A 25,123-nucleotide genomic window follows, 5' to 3' on the forward strand; every position below is an offset into this window, starting at 1 on the left:
CTCAACATTTTGGCGAAGTCTCCCACTGAGACTGATCTGTAGGCAGCTATTTTTTGGTAAACAGTAATTAAACCACATTTACAAATTCATCAGCACAGAAAGGCCACAACACAAGGCAGAAAAGCATGGAATAAGTTATTGGGAAAACAAGTGTTCACAATTAAGCCTAGAATTCATTTTAGTAGATAACGACAAACACTTTACTAAGTATGAGGACTAAACTTGAGACATCATCTGGACTTGGTTAGACGGTACAACAAAAATCTCAGGGGACGTTTGACAGAGTTTCATTTCTTAGGTGGCAAGGAGGAAGACAGAGGAAAGCCTGACAATGCCTTTTTCTCTGGGAAAACAGGAATTTCTGCCAGTTTGAGTTGAAGGGATGGGGCAGGATAACATTAGGGAAATGCTATGGTAATTAGCAGTCAAGAGAAAAACAGTTTGGAGACAAAAGTTGCACCTTGGGTCAAATCGTTTTCATAACTCCAATCAGTCATTAAAACATTCATTTTGTGCTAGTTGAACATAGGTATGATGGGCTATCTTTTAATAATTTTTTCTCTGCATATTATTTTACCACCACCATTTACATTTACTTTTATTTTTATTTTTATTTTTTTTTTGAGACGGAGTCTCGCTCTGTCGCCCAGGCTGGAGTGCTGTGGCCGAATCTCGGCTCACTGCAAGCTCCGCCTCCCGGGTTCCCGCCATTCTCCTGCCTCAGCCTCCCGAGTAGCTGGGACTACAGGCGCCCGCCATGTCGCCCGGCTAGTTTTTTGTATTTTTTAGTAGAGACGGGGTTTCACCGTGTTAGCCAGGATGGCCTCGATCTCCTGACCTCGTGATCCGCCCGTCTTGGCCTCCCAAAGTGCTGGGATTACAGGCTTGAGCCACCGCACCTGGCCATTTACTTTTCAGGTATCAGAGACTTAGTGCTTTAAGTAGCAAATTACCTAAATTATGAACACATATTTTCAAAAAACAAAATTGAGCTCATAATTACCAAGTGTATATACACAGTGCAGAAGATTAAAAAAACTGAATTAGCATATATTTCTCTTTTCTAAAGTTCCTATGAAGAACTTAAGACTCTTCTATACTATCAATCTATTCTGTACATTTAAAATAGCACTTGTTTTTATTTAAATAGTCAAAAACATAACGGCTTACACTTTTGTAAGACTAACCAATGAAAAAGGACTCCAATTTTAAACAAATCCCTGAAACTAAAGCATTCAAATATTTTAATATTAGTTCAATATTTCTACATAGCACAATAAGGTTTTCACAAATAGTAACTCAAAGTTTTGTCTTTATTTTTAATAATGGGAATAGCCTACAATTCAGATAAACCCACAGATTCATACGGCCTTATCAACAGCAGTAATGTTAATATAAACGATGTTAATTCCGTTATCTTAGGGGACTTACCATACCATTAACCTATTTACAGAACAAACATGTTTCTACGAAAGCTAATATAGCTTTTCATGTTTGTTTGTTGTTAAGTGTGCTACAACAGAACTATAGGTGGAATCCCATTCTTCTTAAGTAACACTCTGTAAGCCAATTCTACACAATTAAGGCAGTTTTACAATCTAAAATAGTGATGCTAATACTGGTTCAGTAAACTAGATTTACTAATTGAAGAATCCTAAGAAATTACATATACGTGACTTTCAGACATCCACGTTAAACTACCAACTAATCAATTTGTGGAACTGTTGTTCTCTGCTCACACTTACCATTCTTGAATGACCATAAAGTGGACAATGCTAACATTTTTTCTAATCACAGTTTTTCTCATAAGTGACTAGATGATATTTTACCATTTCTAAGAGAAAACAATGAGACCTACTTAGCAGTCTGCATGGGCTGGTGGAAACTACAATCAGAGTGCAAAGACAAATCTTCAAGTGACTCAAAAATGTTTGTTGATAACTCAGAATATAATCTGTTGGGAACTGTGGCACGTTGGCCTCCTGGATGTCCCACTGGATGAACACTGGAAAAACACTAGAACAGAAATGCTTGGCTTCAAAGCCTCACTCGATTGTTTACTAGCTGGTGGGTAATTCACTTCACATTTTGGTGCCCCTCAGTTTTCTCATCTGTAAAATGAGTTTAATGATATGAGTTCATCTCTTATTGATTCGATGTGAGAGTTAAATGAGACAGTCAAACATGTAAAGCTCTGGCATTCAGTCAGGGCCAGACGCTGCCATAAATGAAAATGATGCCTTATCCTAACTTTCATGTGACATCCTATTGAACTTTCACAACCTGTGTGCTAGGCAGGCAGGCTTTCTCTATCTCATAAGCAAACAAATGAAAACTCAGAGAGGCTAGGTAACTTATCCCAGGTGACACTGCTTGTGAATGAGTGAGCTGACTGTCAGTGTGGGCTGATGCATGGTTGCCCAGTGGTTTTAGCCCTATGCTTTACTACCTCCAAGGACAAAGCATTTATAGAGATTAAGACAACAGTCCATAAAAAGTCAGAGAGAAGTAGTGAAGAAGGAGGAGACCACCTCCTATTGGAACTCATTTATTCCACAAACAGGCACTAAGTGTGTCTACTGGGGGTGAGGCACTCTTAGGCACCGGGGATTCAGCAGGGAGCAAACAGGCAAAGCCCCCATTTTCATGGTGATATGGACATGAGGCAGGGAAATACTAGGTAGAAGGGGGCGGTTCCCTGGCAAAGGTCCCACCCTCAAGCCTGGAAATCACGGCCCTAAATAAGAACAGTTATCCCTGTTTTCCCACCCAAATGTTACATTTTTGGCCTGCACTGCCCCCCATCCTGTGCCTATATAAACCCCAGACCTCAGCTGGCAGAGAGACAAGTGGCTGAACATCAAGCGAGAAGCAGCAACTGAGCATCAGAGACTATGGATAGACATGGCTTAACTTCAGACAGCATGACTTCAGAGAGGAGCCTGGCCAGAGACAGAGGGCTCTGGGGAAAGATTGCCTTCTTCCTGCACCATCCCCTTTCCAGCTTCCCTTCTGGTGAGAGCTGCTTCTACTGCTTAATAAAATCCTCCACATTCATCACCTTTTGAACCATTCATGTGACCTGATTTTTCCTGGGTGCCAAACGAGAACCTCGGTACCAAGAAAGCAGGGTGTAAAAGACTGTCACCCTGACTCTCCACTGAGCTGGTTAACACTTAGCCATCTGCAGACAGCAACTGCTAAAAGAGGATTAATTGTAAAACACCACTAGATACTGCTGTGGGGCTGGAGTCCAAAAGGGCTCACCTCGGCCCCACACCTTCTTGCCTGCATGCTCCGCCTCTCACAAGGGGTTTGAGCATGGTGTCCAAGGAAGCAAGCCACACCCCTGTTGCAAGTCCCACAAAGGGGTCAAGGGAGCTCTCCCATCTCCATGGCACTTACAGTCTAGTGGCAATAGACATATAATACATAAAATAAATAAGCGAAATGATAGATGAAGACGTGCCATGGAGATGAGTAAAGAAGAGAAGGGAGTTGTGGAATGCCTGCAGTGGGTGAACGGGTGCTGGAATTTTGAATAAGAAGCCAGGGGAAGCCCCACTGAGAAAGCAACACTGGGAAAAGACCAAAGGAAGTGAGGCAGGTCGCCATGGAGATGTCTGTAAGAAGACTCTTTGAGGAGCAAGAACAGTGAATGAGAGGGGTCTAAGCTGGAGGCATGCCTAGCATGATCCAGGATGTGGCTGGAGTAGAGGGCATGAGGTGGGAGAGGAGATGACATCAGCACCATCATGAGGGACCAGGTGATGTGGAACCTGGAGGTGACTGTAGGGACTTTCTGCTTTCACTCTGACTGAGGCCAAGCCAGTGTAGAGTTTTTAGCAGACATGTGATAGAGCTGATTTATATCCTAGCAGGACCACTCCGACTGCTGTGTTGAGTGTAAGCTAAAGAAGAAAAGGGCAGAGCCAGGAAGGCCAGTTAGGATGTCCATGCAATGATCCAGGCAAGAGGTGATGGTGGCGGGAACCAGGGTGATATCAGCAGAAAAGGGGCACCTGGTTGTATTCGGGGTACAGCTTGAAGGTAGAGCCAACAGACTTGGTTGATGGTTCATACGTAGGATGTGAAAAAAGAGAACAGTGCAGCATAGCTCCAAGGTTTGGGCCTAAGCAAATGTAAGGATAAAGCTGACATTTATAGAAATGGGGAAAATGCGAGAGAAGCAGGGCTTTTGGATGAGGCATGAGTATCATTATTTAGTTGTACATGTGTTAACCCTGAGATGTCTATTACACATCAGTTGGAGATGTCAAGCAGGCAGTTGAATACATAAGTCTATAGGTAGAGGAAGAGGTTCAGTGAGGCGATATATATTGGGTAGTCATTAGTATATAGATAGAGTTTAAAGCCAAGGACTGAATGAGTGCACCAGGGACGTGAATGTGGATAGAAAAGCACCGAGGAAGTGGATGTGTATACTGTTTCTACCCAAACACCAGAAGACAGCACCAAGGAAATCAATGTAGATCAAGGACTGAGCCTTTGATCACGTGGCATTTAGACTCTGGGAGATGAGAAGGAGCCAGTAAAGGAGAATAAGAAGGAACGGCCAGTAAAGTAGGTAGACAAACACAAGGAAGCTAAAACCATGCCCTCTTCAATGTTGTGTCCGTCATGCCCAGTTCAAGGCTGGACATTGAAAGCTCTTAATATAACAAAACAAGTAAGAATTGGAGCTCTTGGTATTTTCTCTGAATCTTGTGCTCTCCCCAACCCCAACCTGCCTCATCTCAGTGAAGAACACCATCTTCCACCCAACTGCTCTCTCCAAAGCCCTGAGGCCCATCCGTGATTTCTTTCACTTTTGTTCCATCAGCAAACTGTTGGATCCGCGTCCAAAATCTGTCTTAAATCCATTCACTTCTCGCCATTTCCATTGTCAGCACCTCAATACAAACTATTATCTCCTACCTGATCTTCTACAACAACTCTCTCACAGAAATCTCACTTTTCACTCATCTTCCCTCTCCCTACTCCTTGTCTCAATCTATTCAGCCTCCAAGAGTAATGAGTAACTTTTTATAAAACATTTTCAGTTTTTTAGAGACAGGGCCTCACAATGTCACCCAGGCTGGAGTGCAGTGCCTATTCACAGGCAAGATTGTGGTGCACTAGCATGCTACAACCTCGAATTCTTGGATCAAGCAATTCTCCTGCCTCAGCCTCCCGTGTAGCTGGGACTACAGATGCATACCACCATGCCCAGCATAAAAGTATCTTCTTAAAAACATTTATCAGACTATGTCAATCCTTTGCTTAAAGTTCTATGAAGTCTTCTCATGCGCTTAGAATAAAGTTAGAATTCCCTCTTTGGCTCGCAAGACTCTGCGTGAGCTGGCCCTGGGCCATCTCTGACTTACCTCTCAGTTCTCTCTCTGCTCCAGGCACCTTGGCCTCCTGGATGTCCCATCTTTTACCTCTTAAGGGACTTTGCTTTGGTCCTGCATTTCCTTATGTGACTGTGCACCTTTTCTATTAGACACTGGCATCCTGTTATTCAGTAATTTACACTGGGAAGGGGAATGTGAAATCTCTCAACTTATTTTGGGTCACACCCAGTCTCCTAGATATCAAAACATAAATCTGGAGTTGATATTGACTGCAGATGAAAAAGGTAAAATATATGCAAAGAGAAGACACCCAATCACCAACAAGGAACTACTACCAGGAATCTAAAATAAGAACTTAAGTTTCCACTTAAAAAGAAAAATCAAGGAATGACAACAAAAAATGATGCCACAGCAAGAGGAAATGGTGGCTGGTGAACAGGCTTTCAGGATGAGCACGTTCCCTTCTTTATTTTGTGTATAAATAAAATAAAGGGAAATAGAGGGAAAGATTTGCAGCCTTGCATTTCTGCGATTCCTCATAAGGTTCTGAAAGCTCCATGACTTAATTCCTCAGAGCCCAGAGTTAGATTTTCCAGGGAAAAGGACATAACTTATCCTGGACAGCCTGATTAACTTCAGAGGACAAGTCTCAATGCAAACTGCACAGAAGTCTCCTAAAATGGAATTTGCAAGAATCGAGCAGCTAAAGTCAAGTTTGGCTGCAGCAAGGAACCCAGAAACCACAGGGATTCCTGAAAGAGACCAGGTTCATTAAACTTTTGCCTAGGGCTGGGCGTGGCTCATGCCTGTAATCCCAGCACTTTGGGAGGCTGAAGCGGGCGGATCACGAGGTCAGGAGATCGAGACCATCCTGGCTAACATGGTGAAACCCCGTCTCTGCTAAAAATACAAAAAATTAGCTGGGCATAGTGGCACCCCCCCATAGTCCCAGCTCCTTGGGAGGCTGAGGCAGGAGAGTCACCTGAACCTGGGAGGTGTAGGTTGCAGTGAGCCAAAACTGCACCACTGAACTCTAGTCTGGGCAACAGAGCGAGACTCCATCTCAGAACAAAACAAAACAAACAAACAAACAAAAGAAACAAAAACACACACAAAAAGGTTTGCCTAATTTGGGGCATGTAATCTTGCCCACTAACAGTTGCTTTGAATTTTCAATGAATGGAATGTCTAGATTGTGGAGACACAACTTTAAAAAGGTTCTTGAAATATAAGGAAGGGAGAATTGAAGAGTTATATAATAATCTCACTAACTTAGTCTTTATCTTGACCAAAGAATATTCTCTCGTCTTGCTTCTGCTAAGATGAGCCAATCAATGTAAGGAAATGAGACCTATGCCCCATTTGGATCACCAAATGGCTTTGCTGGAATTGTACGAAATATGCTACAAAGCCATTGCTCCCAGTGAGGCCTCTTCCCAGTGAGGCTGGGCATGTGGGCTCATATCTCCTGTGTGAAGGGTCATGGCCTGGGGCTCCCAGCCACACACCTGGCTCTCATACCCCCTGCAGAGAGGTGACTGGGTTTGAGATGAGAACTGAAATGGTACGAAATTCTGGTGAGCAAGAGGCTCACTAGAAACAAATGTACTCTTCTTTTGCCTTCCCTACAGCATGAGATAAAGCCCAGGAAATCATCCTGTCTTCTCCAGGCGAGCAGAGGTTATAGTCTCCAAAATATCAGAGACCTTGCTCTACTACAGTGTGCATTTCAGGTTGAAAGGGGCCTGGCCTGGGGGTTTTTCCAAGTTTTATTTTTCATAAAAATAAAGTACAACCACATTACTGCCAGTAAAACATACTTCTGATAAGAATCTGAGCAGAACCTTGTCTAACAGCAACTCTTTCCCCCTCCTCCAAATATGGAAATACCATTTTTTGTTTTGCAGATTACCGAAGTATTACATCATTATTGAAAAAAATCTAAGTAATAAAGGGATGTAAAAATGAGAAAGTGAACAGCTTCATTCTGATCCAATAGCACTCCATAAAAAGAAACTATTAACAGTTTAAATCATATATATCCCTTTAGACATTTAAATGCATATGTATGAAACCTGTACACTCTAACCATAAATGGGATCATTCTATATTAATCTTTAACCTTCATTTTCACTTAAAAGAATATTGGTTGGGTATGGTGGCTCACGCCTCTAATCTCAGCACTTGGGAGGCCGAGGCGGGCAGATCACGAGGTCAGGAGATCGAGACTAGCCTGGCCAACATGGTGAAACTCCATCTCTACTAAAAATATAAAAATTAGCCAGGCGTGGTGGCATGCGCCTGTAATCCCAGCTACTCAGGAGACTGAGACAGGAGAATCACTTGAACCTGGGAGGTGGAGGTTGTGGTGATCCAAGATCACGCTACTGCACTTCAGCCTGGGCAACAGAGAGAGACTCCATCTCAAAAACAAAAACAAAAACAAAAACAAAACAAAACAAAAAAAAACCAGAACATTGTGGAAATTCTTCCATGTTATACATATGAATGTAATTCATTCACCCTTTCAAATTGCTAAATTTTCATTTATCAATACATTCAACAAATAATCAATTGAGCACTGCCCTTGTGCTAAGCATCGAATCAGGTAACAGATACAATGGTTCATAATGTGAGGCTTACAGCCCTTTGGTATTCCATTATATGGAATTTATTTAATTCCCCTTCATAGACATTTAGGTTGACTCCACTTTTCTTTTATTCACTTGGTCATGGTTCCCGTAACCCTTAGGTAGAATTTATTGCAAAGAGGTTCTTCATGTCATTGGCAAGAACTTATTCTCGTACGTCTATTGCCACAGACTGTAAGCACCATTAAAACAGGTGCTTACAGTCTAGTTGCAATAGACATACAATAAATAAAATAAGAAGGGGAAATGATAGATGAAGAGGTGCCATGGAGAAGAGTAAAGAAGAGAAGGGAGTTGCAGAATACCAGCAGTGGGTGAATGGGTGTCGGAGCTTTGAATCAGAAGCCAGGGAAGGCCCCACTGAGAAAGCAACATTGGAAAAAGACCAGAGGAAGTGAGGCTGGTCACCATGGAGGTAACCGTGAGAAGACTCTTCAGGAGTGAGAACAGTGACCGAGAGGGGTCTAAACTGGAGGCGTGCCTAGCATGAACCAGGATGTGGCTAGAGTGGAGGGTGTGAGAGTATGAAAGAGATGACATCAGCACCATCATGAAGGGCCAGATGATGTGGGGCCTGGAGGTGACTGTAGGGACTTTTGGCTTTCACTCTGGACTGAGGCTGAGCCAGTGTAGGGTTTTTAGCAGACAGAGCTGATTGATATTGGCAAAAACTTATTCTTGCCAATGACATGAAGAACCTCTTTGCAGTAAGTTCTCCAGTATGCCATTTTCCTCTAAAGCCCTTATAACCCAACTTCACATCTTGGAAGAGCTTACATACCCTCTAAGATGAGAATTAAATTGGAATTGGAGTTGGAATTCCACACCTCACTCCCCACCCCCATGGTCTGCCTGAGTTATAGTGACACACATGTGAGTCTGGCATTTGCTATTCCAGAGCTTAGGAGGGCACATCCACCCTGCTCTTAAAAGAGTGCACTGTTGTAACCATGTAAATACCCTCTCTCCTGTTTCAACCTAAAGACATATTTTACCTCAACAGCACCCTACGTCTTCTATAGCTTGAAATTCAACTCCTGATGGCATCTCCTTTCCCAGATACTCCAGTCCATTTAGTGTCTAACTGTGCCTCCACTCCCTCCCAGGTTGCCAGCAATTGGAGGGGTACTTACACTGCATGCTTAAAGAGCCCATGAGAAAGTGGACAGAGGCCTTACTAAATGGTCACATTCGAGGCCTACAGAAACTCCAAGGCTGTCCCAAACAAAGAAATTCTGGGAGTGTCTGAAGTCAAAGGCTTCAGATGAAGTCCACATGTCTCTTCACCATCAGACCACCTGGCCATCAGACCATTGCAACAGAACTGCCTGTTTTGGCTGCCTTGGGAGCCAGATGCTGGACCAGGGAAGGCTGCAGCCAGGGGAAGAGGAGGGTGCTCTGGGGCCTCAACAGCCCCTCAAGGCTGCAACCTCTGACTCCCAGGTTCAAGCAATTCTCACAACTCAGCCTCTGGAGTATCTGAGACTTCAGGCTACTTGAGACCCTACTCTGGGAAACTTCTGAGGAATTCCTATTGCAGTAAATGTCCACTTAACTAGGGTACTAAATATTATCTTACTTAAAACTCATTATTACTACTTTGGGTTCTGATAAAACCATAAAGCAAAACAGTCGGCCCTCATGGACTGTGGAGGCAAATAGATCCATCATGGTGATCCAGGGCTCATCACTTAACTTAGCAGAGGAGGTCTAGGAGGAGCTCAAGTCCCCATTTTTAGATATCCTCTAGAGGCCACAAATTCATCCGGTAAATTGATTCAAGATCCTCCACAGACTCTAAACATGTTCATAATTTTTTATTTATTTGGCACACATGTGTTTAACATCTACAGTTTCCTGGTTTAGAAGGAATCTTTTTGCAAAAATAGTGTCCTACATAGGACAGAGAAATAACAGGACTCTAGGATTCTGGATGCAATTCAGAGAATTTCTTTTTCTTTTGTTTTCTTTTCTTTTCTTTTTTTTTTTTTTTGAGACAGGGTCTTGCTCTGTCTCCCAGACTGGAGTGCAGTGGCACAATCTCAGCTCACTGCCACCTCTGCCTCCCAGATTCAAGCGATTCTCATGGCTCAGCCTCTGGAGTAGCTGAGACTTCAGGCATATGCCACCACACCCCGCTAATTTTTGTATTTGTAGTAGAGATGGGTTTTTGTCATGTTGGCCAGGTTGGTCTCGAACTTCCGACATCAAGTGATCCACCTGCTCCAGGCTCCCAAAGTGCTGGGATTATAGGCGTGAGCCACCGCGCCCAGTCTGGAGCATTTTCAATAATATTTTATCCTCATGATTTCACTATAGAATTGATGTGAAAGATGTTATATCTTGATTTTTGTCCAAGGATAAGGAGTGTAGAGGAGTTAACTACCATGGCAAATTCATGCAACTCATGGTCCCAGGGGTGTAGAACCAGAATCATCCTCTTCACCCTCACCCCTTCCATGTCTCTAGCTGGATCACTTTCAGGGTTTCAGTGGCTGCTTCTGTTGGAAGGTGCTGGCCAATCCCTATCCTGGCCAACATGGCTAAAAATATTAATGTTTGTCTATCAAACTTATGAAAATATTGACGTTTACTCATCAAACATATGTGCAAGTGAGAATCCCAATACTTGGTTCACAAGAAGATAATATGAAGTAACTTCTTAACCTCCTGCATCTTTTGCTTCCTCCAGCAAGGTGTGTAGAAAGAGAACTGGACTTGGTAGCAGAACAACTCCACTGAAGTCCTTAATATGGTGCTGTGTTATGTGACCCTGGACAAGTCCTTGAACATCTCTTGGTCTCATTTGCTCTGCAGTAAAATAGGCACAATAGCACCCTTTCCATGGAGCTGTTTGGAGGGCCAAGTGAGAAAAGGGGGAAAAATTCATTTTCCCCAATGAATAGGTCAGCATCATGGCTGGCATCTAGCAGGTGCTTGCTAAACATGGACTATTCATCTGAATGAGATAAAGGTTTAGTTTGGTTGGGTTGTTTACAACGATGAGCCCTCCAGAGTTGGGGACATTCTCCCCATTGTTTTACTTCCATGGAGAACTAGAAAGAACAAGAGTGTGGGACCCTCTGGGCCAGGTGTGGGATATAATCTCCTGGTGTGCCGTTTGCTAAGACCCTTGGTAAAGCGCAGTATTAGGGTGGGAGTTACCCAATTTTCCAGGTATTGTGTGTCTCAATTTCCTTTGACTAGGAAAAGGAATTCCCTTCCCCCTTGTGCTCCCCAGGTGAGGCGATGCCTCACCCTGCTTTAGCTCTTGCTGGTCGGGCTGCACCCACAGACAGTGCCAACTGTCGGACCATGGAGCCTCCCTCATTGCTAGCACAGTGGTTTGAGATCTAACTGCAAGGTGGCAGCGAGGCTAGGGGAGGGGTGCCCGCCATTGCTGAGGCTTAAGTAGGTAAACAAAGCCCCCTGGAAGCTTGAATTGGGTGGAGCCCACCACAGCTCAAGGAGGCCGGCCTGCCTCTGTAGACTCCTCTGGGGACAGGGCATAGCTAAACAAAAAGCAGCAGAAACCTCGGCAGAGGTAAATGCCCCTGTCTAACAGCTTTCAAGAGAGCGGTGGATCTCCCAGCACGGAGGTTGAGATCTGAGAACCGACAGACTGCCTGCTCAAATGGGTCCCTGACCCCTGAGTAGCCTAACTGGGAAACATCCCCTACTAGGTGCAGACCAACACCTCACACCTCACACGGCGGGCTACACCCCTGAGACGAAGCTTCCAGAGCAAGAATCAGATAGCAACACTCGCTGTTCAGCAATATTCTATCTTCTGCAGCCTCTGCTGCTTATACCCAGGCAAACAGGGTCTGGAGTGGACCTCAAGCAAACTCCAACAGACCTACAGCTGAGGGTCCTGACTGTTAGAAGGAAAACTAACAAACAGAAAGGATACCCACACCAAAACCCCATCAGTACGTCACCATGATCAAAGACCAAAGGCAGATAAAACCACAAAGATGGGGAAAAAGTAGTGCAGAAAAGCTGGAAATTCAAAAAATCAGAGCGCATGTCCCCCTCCAAAGGAATGCAGCTCATCACCAGCAATGGAACAAAGCTGGACGGAGAATGACTTTGACGAGTTGAGAGAAGACTTCAGTCGATCAAACTTCTCAGAGTTAAAGGAGGAACTACGTAACCAGCGCAAAGAAACTAAAAAGCTTGAAAAAAGAATGGATGAATGGATAACTAGAATAATTAATGCAGAGAAGACCTTAAAAGAACTGATAGAGAGGAAAACCATGACACGAGAACTACAAATGCATAAGCTTCAGTAAACAACTCGATCAACTGCAAGAAAGAGTATCAGCGATTGAAGATCAAATGAATGAAATGAAGCCAGAAGAGAAGTGTGGAGAAAAAAGAGTAAAAAGAAATGAACAAAGCCTCCAAGAAATATGGGATTATGTGAAAAGACCAAATCTATGTCTGATTGGTGTGCCTGAAAGTGATGGGGAAAATGGAACCAAGTTGGAAAACACTCTGCAGGATATCATCCAGGAGAACTTCCCCAACCTAGTAAGGCAGGCCAACATTCAAATTCAGGAAATACAGAGAACGCCACAAAGATACTCCTCGAGAAGAGCAACTCTAAGACACATAATTGTCAGATTCACCAAAGTTGAAATGAAGGAAAAAATGTTAAGGGCAGCCAGAGAGAAAGGTCGAGTTACACACAAAGGGAAGCCCATCAGACTAACAGCAGATCTCTCAGCAGAAACTGTCCAAACCAGAAGAGAGTGGAGATCAATATTCAACATTCTTAAAGAAAGAATTTTCAACCCACAATTTCATATCCAGCCAAACTAAGTTTCATAAGTGAAAGAGAAATAAAATCCTTTACAGACAAGCAAATGCTTAGAGATTTTGTCACCACCAGGCCTGCCTTACAAGAGATCCTGAAGGAAGCACTAAACATGGAAAGGAACAACGGTACCAGTCATTGCAAAAACATGTCAAAATGTAAAGTCCATCGATACTAGAAAGAAACTGCATCAACTAGCGAGCAAAATAACCAGCTAATATCATAATGACAGGATCAAGTTCACACATAACAATATTAACCTTAAATGTAAATGGACTAAATGGCCCAATTAAAAGACACAGACTGGCAAATTGGATAAAGAGTCAAGACCCATCAATTTGCTGTATTCAGGAGACCCATCTCACATGCACAGACACACATAGGCATAAATTAAAGGGATGGAGGAAGATCTACCAAGCAAATGGAAAACAAAAAAAAGCAGGGGTTGCAATCCTAGTCTCTGATAAAACAGACTTTAAACCATCAAAGAGCAAAAGAGACAAAGAAGGCCATTACATAATGGTAAAGGGATCAATTCATCAGGAAGAGCTAACTATCCTAAATATATATGCACCCAAGACAGGAGCACCCAGATTCATAAAGCAAATCCTTAGAGACTTACAAAGAGACTTAGACTCCCATACAATAATAAAGGGAGACTTTAACACCCCACTGTCAACACTAGACAGATCAACAAGACAGAAAGTTAACAAGCATATCCAGGAATTGAACTCAATTCTGCACCAAGCGGACCTAATAGACATCTACAGAACTCTCCACCCCAAATCAACAGAATATACATTCTTCTCAGCACCACATTGAACTTATTCCAAAATTGACCACATAGTTGGAAGTAAAGCACTCCTCAGCAAATGTCAAAGAACAGAAATTATAACAAACTGTCTCTCAGACCACAGTGCAATCAAACTAGAACTCAGGACTAAGAAAATCAATCAAAACCGCTCAACTACATGGAAACTGAACAACTTGCTCCTGAATGACTACTGGGTACGTAACAAAATGAAGGCAGAAATAAAGATGTTCTTTGAAACCGATGAGAACAAAGATACAACATACCAGAATCTCTGGGACACATTTAAAGCAGTGTGTAGAGGGAAATTTATAGCACTAAATGCCCACAAGAGAAAGCAGGAAAGATCTAAAATTGACACCCTAACATCACAATTAAAAGAACTAGAGAAGCAAGAGTAAACACACTCAAAAGCTAGCAGAAGGCAAGAAATAACTAAGATCAGAGCAGAACTGAAGGAGATAGAGACACAAAAAACCCTCCAAAAAATCAATGAATCCAGGAGCTGGTTTTTTAAAAAGATCAACAAAATTTATAGACTGCTAGAAAGATTAATAAAGAAGAAAAGAGAGAAGAATCAAATAGACGCAATAAAAAATGATAAAGGGGATATCACACCGACCCCACAGAAATACAAACTACCATCAGAGAATACTATAAACACCTCTACGCAAATCAACTAGAAAACCCAGAAGAAATGGATAATTTCCTGGATGCTTACACTCTCCCAAGACTAAACCAGGAAGAAGTTGAATCCCTGAATAGACCAATAGCAGGCTCTGAAATTGAGGCAATAATTAATAGCCTACCCACCAAAAAAAGTCCAGGACCAGATGGATTCACAGTTGAATTCTACCAGAGGTACAAGGAGGAGTTGGTACCATTTCTTCTGAAACTATTCCAATCAATAGTAAAAGAGAGAATCCTCTCTAACTCATTTTATGAGGCCAACATCATCCTGATACCAAAGCCTGACACAGATACAACAAAAAAAGAGAATTTTAGACCAATATCCCTGATGAATATCGATGCAAAAATCCTCAACAAAATACTGGCAAACCGAATCCAGCAGCACATCAAAAACCTTATCCACCATGATCAAGTGGGCTTCAACCTTGGGATGCAAGGCTGGTTCAACATATGCAAATCAATAAATGTAATCCAGCATATAAACAGAACCAAAGACAAAAACCACATGATTATCTCAATAGATGCAGAAAAGGCCTTTGACAAAATTCAACAGCCCTTCATGCTAAAAACTCTCAATAAATTCGGTTTTGATGGAACGTATTTCAAAATAATAAGAGCTATTTATGACACACCCACAGCCAATATCATACTGAATGGGCAAAAACTGGAAGCATTTCCTTTGAAAACTGGCACAAGACAGGGATGCCCTCTCTCACCACTCCTATTCAACATAGTGTTGGAAGTTCTGGCTAGGGCAATCAGGCAAGAGAAAGAAATAAAGGGTATTCAGTTAGGAAAAGAAGAAGTCAAATTATCCCTGTTTGCAGATGACATGATGGTATATTTAGAAAACCCCATTGTCTCAGCCCAAAATCTCCTCAAGCTGATAAGCAACTTCAGCAAAGTCTCAGGATACAAAATCAATGTGCAAAAATCACAAGCATTCTTGTACACCAGTAACAGACAAACAGAGAGCCAAATCATGAATGAACTCCCATTCACAAAAGCTTCAAAGGGAATAAAATACCTAGGAATCCAACTCACAAGGGATGTAAAGGACCTCTTCAAGGAGAACTACAAACGGCTGTTCAGTGAAATGAAAGAGGACACAAACAAATGGAAGAACATACCATGCTCATGGATAGGAAGAATCAATATTGTGAAAATGGCCATACTGCCCAAGGTAATTTATAGATTCAATGCCATCCCCATTAAGCTACCAATGAGTTTCTTCAAAGAATTGGAAAAAACTGCTTTAAAGTTCATATGGAACCAAAAAAGACCCCACATTGCCAAGACAATCCTAAGCCAAAAGAACAAAGCTGGAGGCGTCATGCTACCAGACTTCAAACTATACTACAAGGCTACAGTAACCCAAACAGCATGGTACTGGTACCAAAACAGAAATATAGACCAATGGAACAGAACAGAGCCCTCAGAAATAATACCACACATCTACAACCCTCTGATCTTTGACAAACCTGACAAAAACAAGAAATGGGGAAAGGATTCCCTATTTAATAAATGGTGTTGGGAAAACTGGCTAGTGATATTCAGAAAACTGAAACTGGACCCCTTCCTTACATCTTATACAAAAATTAATTCAAGATGGATTAGAGACTTAAATGTTAGACCTAAAACCATAAAAACCCTAGAAGAAAATCTAGGTAATACCATTCAGGACATAGGCATGGGCAAGGACTTCATGTCTAAAACACCAAAAGGAACAGCAACAAAAGGCAAAATTGACAAATGCGATCTAATTAAACTAAAGAGCTTCTGCACAGCAAAAGAAACTACCATCAGAGTGAACAGGCATCCTACAGAATGGGAGAACATTTTTGCAATCTATTCAGCTGAGAAAGGGCTAATATCCAGAACCTACAAAGAACTCAGACAAATTTACAAGAAAAAAACAAACAACCCCATCAAAAAGTGGGCAAAGGATATGAACAGACACTTCTCAAAAGAAGACATTCATACAGCCAACAGACACATGAAAAAATGCTCATCATTACTTGCCATCAGAGAAATGCAAATCAAAACCACAATGAGATACCATCTCACACCAGTTAGAATGGCAATCATTAAAAAATCAGGAAACAATGGGTGCTGGAGAGGATGTGGAGAAATAGGAACACTTTTACACTGTTGGTGGGACTATAAACTAGTTCAACCATTGTGGAAACAGTGTGGCGATTCCTCAAGGATCTAGAACTAGAAATACCATTTGACCCAGCCATCCCATTACTGGGGATATACCCAAAGGATTATAAGTCATGCTACTATAAAGACACATGTACACGTATGTTTATTGCGGCATTATTCACAATAGTAAAGACTTGGAATCAACCCAAATGCCCATCAGTGACAGACTGGATTAAGGAAATGTGGCACATATACACCACAGAATACTATGCAGCCATAAAAAAGGATGAGTTCGTGTCCTTTGTGGGGACATGGATGCAGCTGGAAACCATCATTCTCAGCAAACTATCGCAAGAACAGAAAACCAAACACCGCATGTTCTCACTCATAGGTGAGAATTGAACAATGAGATCACTTGGACACAGGAAGGGGATCATCACACACCGGGTCCTATTGTGGGGAGGAGGGGGAGGGATACCATTAGGAGATATACCTAATGTAAATGACGAGTTAATGGGTGCAGCACACCAACATGGCACATGTATACATATGTAACAAACCTGCACGTTGTGCACATGTACCCTAGAACTTAAAGTATAATAAAAAAAAAAAAAAAAGAAAGAACAAGAGCATGAAAGCGATACAAGCAAGCAAGAATGAAAGATAACCACTGCTGGCTTCCAGCCCAACTCCCCTCCTCAGATTGCTAGCCAGGGCTGAAAGACGTCCGTGGATGTGCACCCAGAGGGGACCGCCAGCCCCCTACTGAGGGTTTTCCTGCATGGAAGTCCTTATTCTAACCTGAAATTAAGCAAAGACCCATTAGAGAAGTAGTTAAAGGTGAGCAGAATGCTGGCTTTTTTGTTTCGTTTTGTTTTCTGGTCTTTTTTCCTGGGGCTGAGGAGGCTGTGGCTCTGTATACAGATCCCATGAGCCCTGCTTGAGTGTCACTCATCAGTCACAGCAACCGTGTGATGCTTGACTCTGTTGACGGCCCTCTCCAGGAGGAGCCCCAGGGCTCCCTTATGTTAGCAGTGCCCCAGGAGCAGGGAGGAGTTGATTGGATCACTGCCTGTAGCTGCTCTTGTGGCCTCTGCCGCTGCTCCATCAGATCTGTTCTTCACCCGGCAGCCATTCTCAGGACTGAAATGCCTTCCTTTCCAACTCAGCCTCTCCCATTTTCTAAACGTCTTCATTACCCTAATTCCTACACACTCACCCTGCAGATCTCACTGAGCATGTCCTCCTCGGGGAGGCCTTCTCTGACCACCCGGAACATGACTTGCTCCAATCACATCTTGTGTTTAGGAAAAGCATTTACTACAGTTGGAATTATTTGCACAGTTATATGCTTACAATCTACTTCTCCTGCCAGACGCTAAACTCCATTGTAGGGGGATTCTGTCTTGTTTCATATTGTATCTCTGGCACCTAACACCATTCCTGACAGATACTCAATAAGCATTTGTTGTCACTGACAAATTGACAATTTGTTGCCATTGACAACCTTTTTATTCTGCTGTGGCCCCAGCATCCCACCTTCAGGTTTTTTGCTCTTCTGGATAAATGCAGGCACCTCTTCCTTGTTGGACACAACTCTAGTTGCAAGGGATATATTCCCTAAAGGACCCAGGCCATTCATTCAAGGAACTCCTGCTGCAGTAATCAATGCTTGGTGGTAAGAACTACACCACACTTCTTCAATTTCCAGGCCAACAAATAAGGCAAAAACAACAACAACAACAACAACAACAACAAAATCCACAGTGTTTTCTAACCCCATTCTGAGTCTTGGTAAAGAAATCTGTGTCATTACCATGATGTTCCTTAAGCAGAATCTGCATTGACTAGATTATCTGCATTGTGAGTTTGCGCTGAATGGGTCCAAAGCAGCTAGAAAATACTAATTCTGGATAAAAGAGGATGTAGAACAACTGTTGCAGATTAGAAATTAGGAGGTGCCCCCAAAGCCATTGAAGGAAGGGAAGAAGAACAGGAGGAAGGAAAACAAAAGGAAGAAAAGAAGCAAGGAAGGGAGAAAAGGTAGACGGGAGGATGGATGTTGGGGTGGAAAGCAGGATAAAATGACAGATTGAAGGGAGGATAGGAAGTAACAAAGACTGAAGACAATATAAATCAGGTAATAAACAAAACCACTTAGTCATGTCTGTGATTACCAGCACAGGCAGCTGACCTATTAAACCGACGAGAGAGAAAAGAGCATGAAAAGTTACAAGCAACCAGTCCTCTGGCTAACCTTGCCAGCTAAATAAGAATCTGTATTAAAGGAAGCTTTGCTCCTACTGCTTTACCAAGCCTGTAGAAAAAGCAGCACCCAACAGCATCCTCAGGACAAAGATGGGTGTGTCCCGAGAGGGTGACAGCAAGGTGCTCTGTGCTACCTAAAGACAAAAATGTTCTACCATCCTCTTCTCTTCCCCAGCCTCCCCTCTCAGGTCTGCAGGGCTTTTAAGGGCTCACTAAAGTTGTCATATAAAAATGCAGGATATCCAGTTAAATTTGAACTTCAGATAAACAATGAATCCTTTTTTAAGTATGTCCCGAATGTTGATGGGCATACTTATACAAAACAAATTGTTTGTGGTTTATCTGAAGTTAAAATTTAACTGAACATCCCGCATTTTTATTTGCTAACTCTAGTAATCCACATAACTCAGCATATTATCCTCTCCTTCAGATTCCCTTGTGTTCATGGCTGAATGGAGGCCATGTGATTGTATTTCCACAGTCTAAGGATTCCATTTGCATCGGGATTATATTGATCTATGCTGTAGCCAGTGGAGGCTGATATTATGTCTGAGGTGAGGAGTGAGACTCCTTCTGCTTCCTTCTGAGTCACCCTTGATTCTCACTTCCATTCAATTCTGTTCTAACATCAGGCCTTTTGTAATAAAAAATCCGACTCAATTTTTTGATGCTTGACTGCTCACAGCTTTTGAGCATCACCCATCCCTCTTCCCCCTTGTGCCCCACACATCCGGGCTAGCTGATAAGTAAAGGTGCTCCCTCCTTGACACCAGTGGGAGACTCAAGCCAGGCAAGCCCCTGTTCACATGCAGGAGCCCTCATTCTGTATGTACCCCCTAACTGCAATGAAAACCCCAAGCTGTCTCTTTTCCTCTTCTCTCAAGCCGTTTTGGGACTAGCTTGGTAGGCTTGTCCTGCTCTAAGCCCCCATTATGTAAGTAGAAAACCTGTTCATATCCCTTCAGTGTATGTATAGCATCATCAATCTTGATATCTGAACTAAATTTTGGATAGTGGTCCATTCTATGTCTAAAGAGTGGTCACAACACCTCTCAAAGTTCTTCTCTAGTGTATTTGTGTCCCAGCAACCAAACTGCAGGGACAGGAAAGGAAGGGAATTCCTATCTGTGTTCCTACTGCATGCCAATTACTGTGCTAAAAAGTGTGTATTTCCCCTATTTATACAGCAGGTGTGGAGATGCTCTAACTACACCTGCTGGTGTTTCCACATCGTCCTGTAGGCTCCAAGTGCTATCGTAAAGGCACAGAGTTAAACCTGGCCATGTCCAACAAAAAGACCACTTCCCAGGCCCAGCCAATAGGATACCCAGCGGCGAGTGGAAATGGTAGCTATGGCTCAGAGTTCAGGGAGGAAAGAGACTCCAAAGAGGTAAGAACCTCTGGGGTTTTCAAGGCCCATCAATCACTAAACAGACCAAACCAAGTGGGGTCTGGGCAGAATAAGAGCAGATTCAGAGAAGCCCCACAACAAATGGCCATCCAACTCCGGAAAGGTCTTAGTGCTGTTAAGGGCAACTCATTACCCATTCCCAGGCTTTGGCTGGACAAGAATTATATTTTCAGAGCAAATTGGATGCCACTGAGGAGTAACAAATACACATATTGACTGATTGAGTGAATCAATTCTTTCTTACCCAGGGGAAAAAAATGATTCTCAGTTGTTTTATTGCTGTGTTTAAAATCAGCTTTTCACAAGAATGTAGGACAGACAAGAAAGAAGAATAAACTAATTTTTAAAAAACACAAAACAACTTTCGTTTGTCATAAAAAAAAATACAGCCATAAGGAAATTCTTGTCTCTCAACACTTCTTTTTTTTTTGAGGCAGGGTCTCACTCTGTCACCCAGGCTGGAGGGCAGTGGCGCCATCATGGCTCACCAGTGTCACCTCCTGAATAGCTGGGACAACTGGCATGCACCACCACACATGGCTATAATTTTCTTCTACTTTGTGTGGAGACAGGGTCTGTGTTGCCTGTGCTGCTCTCAACTTCATTTCCTGTCACTGCTACCATTTCTTAATCCCAGCCTTCACTGTCTTCACCGTCTTCCATCCTAACTCAAAAATATTAACTGCTCAGCCTCTTTAAGACTCCCCACATGTTCAAGTCACGTCCTTTCTCAAAAATCTTCCACGGTTCCCTACTGATGACAGATTAAATGCCAAACCCCGTAGCCTCGTCCTCAGGGCCTCTCAAGGCCGCACCCCAACCTGATTGGAATCACCAAACTCTTCACCCTACCTTGACCTTGACAAGTGTTTTTACTGCCTCTCCAGCCCTATGAAGGAAGCTCGTGGGAGAATAAATACAAAACTTTTTGTAAACATGGATGTGTTTCCCAGTAGTTAACATTACAATTCTGACTCCCTCCTTCTGCTTGGAGTCTTCCTTGGTGTTCGGGTGGAGATGGTCACTTCCATTCGGTGTCCTCCCTCTCCCCAGGGAGCCCTGAGTGCACCAATGGAGTTTTGTTGTGCTTCCCTCTGGAGCACTGAGAAAGGCGCTGGCATGTGGTAGATGCTCAAGAAATGATGGCTCCATTCTGTTGCCCCTATTTCATATTGACTGTAGATGGTGTTGCATTGCTTTTGTCATTTTTAAGAATTCCATGAAGCAGAGGGCAGCTGAACTATTCATAAATATTGGTGTTAGGTGAATAGCAAGGTAGCTGGCAAGTATTCCTGGCAATCATTCAGTTGGTAATAATGAAAGATCGTACCTTTCCAAAGCTACTGTCTGCGGTCATCTTTTCAGTGAGTCTTCTTTCTGTATCTGAGAAACTGAGACTTTCTTTATCTAGGTCCAAAGTTTATCACCAAAGGTACTGGTATAGGTTTTCTCCTTATGTTTTGTTTTTCCTAGGAAACTGAGAGTAGTCTTAGGGGACTTTTTTGGTGATAGTATGCTCACTACAAAGCTGACTAAAAATAAGATAAAGTCACCCAGCTGGGCACAGTGGCTCATGCCTGCAATCCCAGCACTTTGGGAGGCCAAGGCAGGTGGATCACCTGAGGTCAAGAGTTCAAGACTAGCCTGCCCAACATGGCAAAAACCTGTCTCTACTAAAAATACAAAAAGTAGCTGGGCGTGGTGGCAGGTGCCTGTAATCCCAGTTACTCGGGAGGCTGAGGCAGGAGAATTGCTTGAACCTGGGAGGCGGAAGTTGCAGTGAGCTGAGATTGCGCCACTGCACTCTAGCCTGGGTGACAAGAGGGAAACTCCATCTCAAAAAAAAAAAGAAAAAAAAGAAAAAAAAAGAAAAAAAAGAAAAAGTCACCCAGAACACGGAACACCAAAAAACGCTATCTGTCTGGGGTTGGCTTGCTTATACAGGAGACATGATAAGGCATGATGGTTAAGGACAGGGCTGTTGGCATCAGAGGACCCTGAGTGCCAGTCCTGGCTTCAAGACTTCGTGGTTGTGTGACCCTGAGGAACTCATACTTCTCTGTGCATCAGTTTCCTCAACTGATGTTTTAGTGTGGCTCATGTGAGATAACACAACAGAACCTGGCAAAGTAAGCACTCAACAGTGTCTCCATCACCATCATCTTCATCATCATCACCATTCTTGTCTCTGACTCTATGTCCTTCTATTTCAAGTTACCTCCCTCCACTTTAGTTTCACTGGTCTCTTTCTTCAAACATGCCTGGCATTATCTCCCCACTTAGGGTACACATGCCGTTCTCTCTGCCTCAAATGCCCTCCTACTCCCATATCTTCATGGCTTCAGTGTCTCCATCCCCCATATTCTCATGGCTCCAGGATCCTCTCATATCTTCATGGCTTGGATATCACCCCCTATATCCTCATAGTTTGGATGCCTCCCCTCACATGCCTGTGGCTCCAATTCTCCCCACCATGTCCTTATAGCTCTTTACCTACTCACGACCTCCTTCAGGTCTACCCCAATCTCCCCTTCTCAGCAGTGCCCTCTCTTACCCCCTAGTTTAAAAAATAATACATGATCCTCCTTTTCTGCATTTTGGGTTGCCTTAACACTTGTAATTCTAATATACTGTCAGTTTTATTTAGTTTAGTGTCTATCTTCCCTTGTGTGATGGCTAATATTGAGTGTCAATTTGATTGGATTGAAGGATGCAAAGTATCATTTCTGGGTGTGCCTGTAACGGTGTTACCAAAGATTAACATTTGAGTCAGTGGACTGGGAGAGGCAGACCCACCCACAATCTAGGTGGGCACCATCTAATCAGCCTCCAGCCTGGTTAGAATAAAGCAGGCAGAAGTTGGAAGGACTAGGCTTGCCGAGTCTTCTGGCCTCCATCTTTCTCCCCTGCTGGATGCTTACTGCCCTGGAACATCAGACTCCAAGGTCTTCAGCTTTTGGACTCTTGGACTTACACTAGTGACTTGCCAGGGGCTCTCGGGCCTTCAGCCACAGACTGAAGGGTGCACTATCAGCTTCCCTACTTCTGAGGTTTTAGGCCTTTGATTGGCTTCTTTGTTCCTCAGCTTGCAGACAGCCTACTGTGGGACTTCACCTTGTGATTGTGTGAGTCAATTCTCCTAATAAACTCCCCATCATATATACATCTATCCTATTAGTTCTGTCCCTCTAGAGAACCCTGACTAATACACCCTGCTAAAATGCAGGCTTCATGAGGCCACTGATTTGGGCCTGTTTTGTTCACTGCTCTAACCCCAGTGCCTAGAACAAGGCCTAGCAAGTAACAGTTGCTTAACAAAAATCTATTGCCTGAATTAAGAAATTATTAAAACCCAATTTTGTCTCAATTGTAATTTGACCCCTGTTCCCTCTACTCCTAATCTCACCATACAGATTATAAAAGATTTAAATTAGCAGAGGATACTGCTTTTAGAATCATGTACAGGGTCTCTTTTAAACACTCATCCTTACCACTAATATCTGCTGAACTGAAAGTATGTGCAGGCACTAGACCAGCTGCCCAGTGCTACAGACTGAAATAAAGGCCAGTCCCTTCTTGCATGAATCCACAGGACTTTCACATACACCATTTCAGTAGATCCTTGAAATATCATGAGAAAGGAAGAGGGAAGATTAATTATCCCAACATTAACAAAGTGGAGGGTGAAGAATTAAGGGTTTGCCCAAGGTTTTATAGGTATAGCCCATAAGTACCGAAAGTGGAGGAGAACACAGATCTTTGTATTCCTTCCACTCCACAGGGTATCTCATGAAACAGAGCAGAGACTCAGAGACGATGTGTGTATATTTGTGTGCTTAAGAAAAAGCTTTCCTGTTTAGCTATTTACTCTCTGGTTACCATTTCCATGTCTTGTTAAGAGAAAATGAAAATGGAAGCTTAATCTAAAGAGAGGAAAGATGAACATATATCCACAAAGTGATTTTAAAAAACCCAAATGGACAGACAAAAAAACCAACAAAGTCTCCCCACATCTCTATGAGACAGGTTCTGTGTGCCAGTAGGCAAACCACCTTCTACCTAAAGCTGTCTGTGTGTGCCTGGTTGGGTTTACTCACATACCACACTACACATTCCCATCCATCCCCCTTCCCAGCAGGAACCACCTAAGATTTTTCCTGCTCATTCTAAATGCTAATAAGATAATTTCACTTCTATTGAACTATCTTTATTTTTTCTAGTCTACATTACAGCAAATACTGTAAAGGCAAACAAACAACTCGGTAGAATCAGTGTAAAAAAATGTATTCCCCAAATATTCTAAAGTGGCTTATAGCTTATAGTATTTTCCTGAACTGTCACTACTCAGGCTAGGGACAGCTGAAGCAAGGTCAGGTAAGATCCTACTCCCTGCTAGCCAGGCCAGGCCAAGGAGAGGAGGCACCCGGAATTCTGCATCCTGCATCCCTGTGTACACACATAGTAAATCACTTAAAAATACACATGCTGCTGAATTACAAGATGTGCTAACTCCATTAAAAGAAATTGTAAAGAAAATTACATTCAGCTTTTTCCCAAATAATGTGACTTCTGGCCTTATCTTGCAGCACAGACAAGCTTATTAGTACACACAGCTTAGTAGTTATGATGTCAGAAAACACAGCTCCATAGAGGTGATCTAAGAAGAGGAGACTTTACAGCTATGCATTTATCATGTATAGCTAGCAAACACCTTAAATCTATGCAGCTGACACACAGTGTATAATCAGAAGCCCAAATATAGTCATGTAATAAATGGCCGGGACTGACAACCTAAACCTTCCTCATTGAAGATAGAGCTAAAGGTTCAAATACACTTACTCCTATAGTCAAATTCAGCTTTATGGATGGTATTGAAACAAAAATGATTATTATAGTGAAGGGAAAAAAAAAAAAAGGAGGGGCTAGGTATGGTGACTCACTCCTATAATCCCAGCATTTCGGGAG

The 25,123-nt window shown here is 42.8% G+C and overlaps 1 protein-coding gene and 1 long non-coding RNA gene across 7 annotated transcripts in view; one reads left to right on the plus strand and one right to left on the minus strand.

Annotated features, from left to right (window-relative positions):
- Nucleotides 1-25,123, minus strand: part of NCALD (neurocalcin delta) — a 456,646-nt gene that overhangs the window by 39,478 nt on the left and 392,045 nt on the right. The gene's annotated exons all lie outside the window — the stretch shown is intronic.
- LOC117079478 lies at nucleotides 1,847-20,496 on the plus strand. The gene is made up of 4 exons (XR_004435469.1): nucleotides 1,847-1,973; nucleotides 9,077-9,086; nucleotides 12,295-12,299; nucleotides 20,486-20,496. It is a non-coding gene; the product is annotated as an uncharacterized LOC117079478 (long non-coding RNA).

The sequence above is a fragment of the Trachypithecus francoisi genome, unplaced genomic scaffold, assembly GCF_009764315.1.
Source record: "Trachypithecus francoisi isolate TF-2019V2 unplaced genomic scaffold, Tfra_2.0 Lachesis_group7, whole genome shotgun sequence".
NCBI classification, from domain to species: domain Eukaryota; kingdom Metazoa; phylum Chordata; class Mammalia; order Primates; family Cercopithecidae; genus Trachypithecus; species Trachypithecus francoisi.